The following is a 7917-nucleotide window of genomic DNA, read 5'->3' on the forward strand; positions in this document are numbered from 1 at the left end:
TATAGTTGTCGTTGCAGGAGTACTTGGTTGTGCATCACCAACTGTTCTATCTGAAGCACTCATATGCTCAAAGGCGGTAGAACATGAAGTGTTAGGTGGATGGATGTGTTTGGAAAGTACAAGCTAGGAAAAAGTGTACGGAGCAATAGAAGGTAACAAGTATTGTTGGGCCACACACTTGTGGCATGTCAGAGCTCGAGCGAAGCATCTTCAATTGACCTCTAAGTCCTTTATCAACCGCTTATGCCATATGATTAAGCACATGTCAAGAATGCACGTGTCAGCAGTGATAGGGGCACTTAGTAAATTACTTTGAAAGTACACAGTGAAATATGGCAAAGCCTGGTGGCGAAACAACGTGCTTGTGGCAATGTTATATGGAGATTGGTAGGAGGCATATGAGCGCCTTGTGGCAATGTTGAATGTAATGGAAGTGATAAATCCAGGCATGCATCACATTAGCCTACTACCTATGCACTAGGGACATATGCCCTTATGAAGGGTAAGGGCAAGAGGCAGTGAGTCGTCTTATAATGTATTGTAGGGACCGTGATGTGATATGTATACGCCAGACTTTATTTGGATGCTTTGGACTCAAGTATGCACCGTATTTTATTTGGACACTTTGGACTTGTGTATTCGTGCTTATATTCGTCGAACTCTATTTGGACTATATTTCTTATATATGTATTTGTGAAATGTGTGCTACTATGTGTGCTAATATAAGCCTTTGAATGCAATGCATATATCCTGTCTGCGATGTACAAGCTTTTGTCTATAGTGCAATGTCATTTAACTACGACGACATTGTCTATAGCCCTGTGTAATTTAGCCATGGCTCCATTTGCTATGGTGCCATGTAATTTGTCAATGGTCCCATTGGCTATGGCACCATGTCATTTAAGTACGATTCCAGATAAAACAGTGCCTTGTATTAGCTAATTTTGCACTTCCATACTTGAATGTGTTCTTGAAATGACCATTATTTTTTCAACCTAATGATGATTAAATAATTGCATGCGTATTTCATATGATTCAATACTTTTGATCCAATGATGGTGACATAATTTTGACCAAATGTTTATTAAATAATTTCACGACTGCTTCATACATTCAAATCCAACCGTAGCCTTTTCTGTGAAGCTATGGTTGCCTTTTTATAATGCTATTGTACCCTTCTCATTGTACCCGTGTACAGGCTAAAATGACCACACCACCATTACCCTTTTTAGTGATTCATCCCATCTAGGTCCAGCACATATAGAAGGATTCAATGCGTGCCCCTTCATTAATAAAAGCCTTCTTCGTCTACCTCCCCCAACCACATAACTCAAGAGAGAACGAGGTATGAAGAATGGTGACCGAGGGAGGGAGAGGTTGGGGAAAAGGATGACAGAGGGGACCAGGGGGTGTGGTGGCAATCCATCACACTTGTGACATGGGAGGATTCATTTGGTCCTGCATCCTATGCCGCACCACGTGCCAGCTTCCCTTTGCAGGAAACAATGATTTTAGCCCACCTCATCAGCTTAAGCTCTACGCTCACCCAAATGAGTTGATGGAGGCATTCATGATGGACGTTGATTCTTCATGTCCACGTGGGAGGGTGAGTACTCCAATTACTACAATCACATTATCATCTTTATGACTAACAGCGACTTACCCTTTCTAGAACTCTGATGATTATGACAACTGCCGCTTCACGAGATGGGTGGATCGTCCGGTTCTTCCCCACATTGAAGAGTACATCCATCACCTCTAGGACTGAATCTTTGACCTCCAGTGGGAAGTTGATGCTATTCTAACTCCTCCCATGGAGGACAAGCTAGTCATACACCTCTCCGATGACATCATATGTTTGGATCCATGGTACCACTGCTCATGCCACAATAAGGTTCCTCCCCCTCCACCACCACAACCAACAGCAGCTCAGGATGATAGTGCTACCTACTAGGAGGCAGGACCCTCCTCATAATTCAATCTAAACCAATATGACTAAATGATTGTTGTACTACCTATTGGCCTAGCTTTGTGCTTTAGTTCCTTGTATAATATTTTTTCAATTCAACAAAAGACAAATTCCAACATGTATCATGCTAGTAGACGGGATTCACCTAGCTCATAATACTATGTAACCATATTACAATGTATTGTCACCGGTTTTATTCTACTATAATCATGTCCATTCCTCTATTTGTCACACACGTTCTAAAATGTCTATGAGCCAAGAATAATGCATCTTTCTCATAATACCAACACATTGAAACATATATAGGCTACAACAAGGATAACACATTACATAAAAGCAAATATTACAGTCCATAAGTAACACATACATGTTCGCAACCTAAGCAACATAAAGTTCAAAACAACGACAAAATTAAATACGTCCAATAGAGTAGCATAATGTGACACAACATCTTTCAACTACAAGCTCATACAAATTATTAAAGAGGCTACACCATAGCCTTTACTGCATGCACCGGGGCCGTTTTCTCTTCCTCTTGACATCATCACCACCCTCACGAAGGGCTACCTTGGCATGATGTGCCCCCTCGCACTTTCTCTCCCTATCTGCCTCACACTTAGACACCATCTTCCTATGCTGCTCCTCAGGCCGATGCTTGATTTCCTCCTTCTCATGCTTGGCCTTTTTGCGGGCAATAATGTTAATTTCCTCCTTGTGCCACTTCTTTGCCATGTAAATGTACTCCTTGGTCAAAGGGGACATGTCCTTGTCGATGCACTCCTCATGCAGCGATGGAGTTTGAAAAAAATAAGCCAATAATAAGACAATGTTTACTAAAACATAAATTAAATAGATATGCAAAATAAACTACATGTGCACAGGAAATAGATTTTTTTTGCATGACACAGACATGGTTTTTAGTGGCAAATGCTTGATCGCTTAGATGAAAGTGTGCTAACCATCGGAATTAGGAGGCAATATGATTTTGGATCTTGATTTGCTTGGCCAAGCTCTAAAGATGTGATGGCTTTGACTTAGATGGGTGGACACGACGCGAAGCTAGTTGCTCATGCCAATGTTGTGTAATTCTAGGATGCAGACGATGTTCGATACATCACTTAAAGTTAAGGTAGGCAATGGAAAAATGGGCTCTTTTGGAAAGACCACTGGATCAACAATTGTCAACGAATGGTGTGAGGAGCGCAGGGAGGAGCTTGGGTGACTAGGCTTGGCATCGGTGTTGGAGAGGGACAGCGCTGGCATCGAGGATGTGATGCAGCCCGACGGAGGTGGAGGGGCCTAACGGTGGTGTTGGTGCGAAGGGGCCGCCTGGCAACGGTGGCCAGGGAGGCTCTAGCGGGTGGCAGGGACGATGGAGCTAGGTGACAACCGGTGCTGTGGTGGAGTATGGTCGGGCGGAGGAGTGGACGTGATGGCGGTGGAACTAGCCGAGCTTCAGATCTAGCGCGAGGAGCTCCAATCACCGGACGACAGCTGGTGCCAGGACCATTGCAGCACAGCGATCGGCGACAAGGCGGAGGCAAGGGCGCAGGGTGGCCAAACGTGGAGTAGAGGGTCCTGAACAATGTTGTCGATGGACCATGGCCGAGGATGGTGGCCATGAGTGACAAGGCCCTATGGCTCACGATGACGATTCGGGACTGCATCTACCGATCCGTGGCTACTTCTACTTCTTGACAACGTGAAAATGGCGACAGATTAATAGGATCGGCCGCGAAAACCTAGTTTCGGATTGCGCAGCCCCCAATAGAGATCATGGAGATCGATCACTCTGAGGGCAGCACGGTAGAAGCGAAAGCGCTTTAGAGCTAGGGCGGAAACCTAAATTGATATCATGTGGGAAGAATATATTATGTGGGATAAATTGCATTGAGCCTATCAGACGGTATAAATAGAGTACAAAAATTTAGAGGATAAAAAGTCTCCCTGATACATATGACAATATGGGATTACAAATCCTAAAAACCAAATTTATTCTAACAGTCACCATCCGACCGGCCGATCGACTGGCACTTGCTATATATGAACCGTCATCGATTAGCCCCTTTTATCGGATCCCATGACTCCCCCACCTCCGCCATCGCAAACGCACGTCTCCTGCGTTTCTTGGGGTCTCTTCTCCTTTCCACACACGAGCAGAGCTCACCCCAATCCGTCTTCCTCTCCCCTCATTTGTTCCTTTCCACACACGAGCAGTGCACTCTACAAGTAATTCACATTCAATCACTTTGTTTCTTTAGGGTGCAAGTAGGATTACAAACATTGTTGAGGATTTTTGTTCCTAATTCCTCTGTAGTTTCCCTTGTGATGCGATTCGCGCTGATGTTTGAGTGAAACTAGCGTGATCACCATGTCTAGCTGCTTTGGTTAACCAAGGTAATTGGGTACAATGCATGTTCTAGGTTTTCTTCTTTTCTGCAGCCTTGATGTTCTCTGTTGTCCGTGTGCTGATTCTATGCGTAATGCAGATGGAGGGAGCTGTGTTGACGCCCTCACTTGAAGGGATGAAGCATGTCAAGTCATAGAGTGGTGTGATCCTGACCAAGCCATTTCTTGAAGTATGCAAGCGCATCCTCCCTATGTTAGGTAAATAACAGATGCTCCTGTAATAGATTTAGGGGTGCTTCTCCATAATATGCAGTACTTCTGTCACGTACCTGATAATCAAAAACTGATCAACACAAACCTAAGAGTTGCATCGCCAAAATCCCAACTGGATATATGGTGTTTTAGGATACAAGTTGGGGGAAAAGGAAGCAAAGACTAGAGAAGAGAAAATAGTCTGGGAAGATGCAAGGGACTGGGAATGGAGAAACTAGCATGAGAGAGGATCGAAACGTGAGGAAGGAGAAGGGTATGTTCCTTGTTTTTGTTCTTCGCCCCCTTCTTCTGCTAGCGTTGCCCCTCTCATATATGGCTATCGCATCCCCATCTAGTGGGCCAACTCGAGCCCGTTAGTCCAGCCCACAGTTTGGCCCAGTAGCTCAGTCTGTGGCATTCTCCCCTCCTTGAGTTTCAGCTTGTCCCCAAGCTGATGCTAAGATGCCTTCGGGATCCCATGACAACTAGACCTTCTTGATGGTGGCAGATAACTCAACATCACCAATGCAATTAGTATACTCACCACCATGGCTAGGAACACACGGATCTTCATTCCAGAACTCCATCACAAGTAGTGTCTCCTTTAGATAGCTCGTCAATGATATCATGGGACACCAATGTGACCATAAGAGAATCTTCACAGCTCCCAGAACTGACCATAAGAACAATGTTATAACCAGAACCACAATGCTTCAGCTGCAACCAAACTAGGACTTGAATCAACTGAGCATATGTGATACTTTGGATAGAGAAACATATACTAATATTCATGTATGATCTGGATCTGGGCCATATCAATAGCACCTCGGATGCATCTATATAGTAGTAGAGCTCAATATCCATCACTTTCATGTTATTAACAAACATCTTCATTAGCTTTGTATGAGTAGCCAAACAATCCTTGCACTAAACTAGCTCGATAAACCACAACGATTCCCATAGCTCAGTCATGAACATGCTCTCTGCTGAGATACGAAGACAAGTACTACCATGGACTGCCCTCCCAGGAGTATGCATCAAGCCATAAGATGTAACAAGGAGAAGCATTATGCAAATTTTTCCGCCTAGGAGAAAATACTGGTCACTTATTTGAGCAAATGTCAACCCAGATGTCTCCAGGGAACAATTCCTTCAATTTCATTTGCTTCCAAGGCACTCCAATGGTAACCAGACAACACTAGTTAGTGACATTTCCTAAGTCCTTTGTTTTAGATCTGATTGTCTTGGAGAGCTCACTACCGTACGTGTATTGTCCCACCTCATCTAGCACCAGATTGCTGCAGAAAGTTAGTGACACAACAGGTGATTTGTTGTAAGCTATGATGGCTACTAGTGTCACTTGTTGTTGAGCATATAGCATTGAAACCATACAGTTCAGCAACCAGCTCCTTGGTCCTCTTACCTTGTCCACCTTCAAGTATTTATGTATCAAGAAACCATACCAATCTCCCTTCACTTCATCTATAGTCACCAAGGAAATTCCAGCCCAAACCCATTCTCCCCAAAATAAACCAGATATCATGGCACATTCTGGGGACTGAACATACAACCTTGTTCCAGCTTCTGTGAGCTCTCTCGGCAAGTTCTTCAAGAACCATTGATGGCTTTTTATTTCCCTCATGGTGATTCTTCCAATGGATTGCTGACCAGGATACGTGAAATGACCTATCTGCAATCAGCAAATATGTGAATATGGCCTGGGATTTCACACTGAATTGCTGCTATTCGCTAAATGGTCTTCCTAGTATTTTTAGGATTATTCTGGTCTCCAAACGAGTAGGCTCCCACAAGCATGACATAAAGAGTCACTCCACAAGACCATACACCTGCAAGCTCACCATCATACTCCCGCTGAGAAAGCACCTCTGGTGCAATATATGTCCGCGTCCCCACTGCCAATTTTGGTGTTGAATGTAGTACTGACGACTTGGAGGACCCAAAATCACTTATCTTGAGCCACGGAGCTGGGCTGCCATCCAAGAGAACATTCTCCAGCTTTAAATCTCTATGGCATATTTGCATGTGGTGGCAGTAGCTCATGCCACAAATCACCTGCTAGAAAAATATCTGGCCTCATCCTCACTAAACCACTCACGATCAACTGTTCGATCAAAGAGTTCACCGCCAGCCACATAGTCCATCACAGTTGGAAGATGTGTGGGTGTGGCTGCTGGGATCACTAGCGGGACCAGCAGGGTTGGCAAGTGACAGATTGGAGCACCTCATGCTATAGAAACATGTAATTGCCTCGAGTAAGTCTGATTTAATAATGTTCTATCATTTCTTGTAAAAGATGTCGATGAAGCCATCTGGGCCTGGGGACTTTTTAGACGATATTTCCTTAATTGTTTCAAACACCTCCTTCCAAAAAAGAATGATGCAACAAGAATTGGAGACTACATGCCAATTAGCTTGATTAGTAGTTTTTCAAAAATAATTACAAAGCTACTAGCCAATCGACTTGCTCCTAAACTACAATCAATTGTCTCGAGAAGTCAGAGTGCTTTCATTAAGAAGCACTGCATACATGATAACTTCATGTACGTTTAGAACGTCATCAAGGAGTTGCAATAGAAAAGGCAACCAACACTGTTCATCAAGCTAGATATCTCCAAAGCTTTCGACTCAGTAAATTAGGCATATCTTCTTGAGGTCCTCACTGCCATTGGTTTCGGTCAACATTCGTGTGATTGGATATCAATTCTACTTGCCACTTCTTCATCTCAAGTCCTGCTAAACGGTACCCTAGGAAGGAAATTTCAACATGCTAGAGGGTTGCGTCAAGGTGATCCTCTATCTCCAATGCCTTTTATTTTGGTGATCAACCCGTTACAGCGCATCATACAAATGGCAACACAAAGGAATTTGCTTAAGCCAATCCTTCCCAGAGCAGCACAGCTTTAATGTTCATTATATGCCGATGATGTGGCCCTCTTCGCAAATCCTGACAGAGAGGAACTACTAGTTCTAAATGTAATACTTGTTGCTTTTGGAAAATGCTCGGGGCTAGTGACCAATCTACAAAAACCAGAGATTTTTCCAATACATTGCTCACAACTACCTATGGATCAAATCTTGCAAAGCTTCCCAGGGATGGTAGGCCAATTCCCATGCATATACCTAGGGCTACCCCTACACATCAGGAGGATACAAAGGGTGGACGTTTAACCGTTGCTAGACAAGTTGAGTGGTTGGTTGCCAGAGTGGAAAGGGAGAATGTTCACCATACCAGGAAGAGAAACACTAGTAAAGACGGTGCTATCATCACAAATGATTTATCACTTAACAATCTTTCCTTTGCAAAAATGGTTATAAAAAAGATTCAA

The 7917-nt window shown here is 43.7% G+C and overlaps 1 pseudogene; it reads right to left on the minus strand.

Annotated features, from left to right (window-relative positions):
- Positions 1 to 5140: 5140 nt before the first annotated feature.
- LOC133890258 (serine/threonine-protein kinase SAPK4-like) lies at positions 5141 to 6750 on the minus strand (annotated as a pseudogene).
- Between the last annotated feature and the right edge of the window lie 1167 nt (positions 6751 to 7917).

The sequence above is a fragment of the Phragmites australis genome, chromosome 14, assembly GCF_958298935.1.
Source record: "Phragmites australis chromosome 14, lpPhrAust1.1, whole genome shotgun sequence".
Classification (NCBI taxonomy): Eukaryota; Viridiplantae; Streptophyta; class Magnoliopsida; order Poales; family Poaceae; genus Phragmites; species Phragmites australis.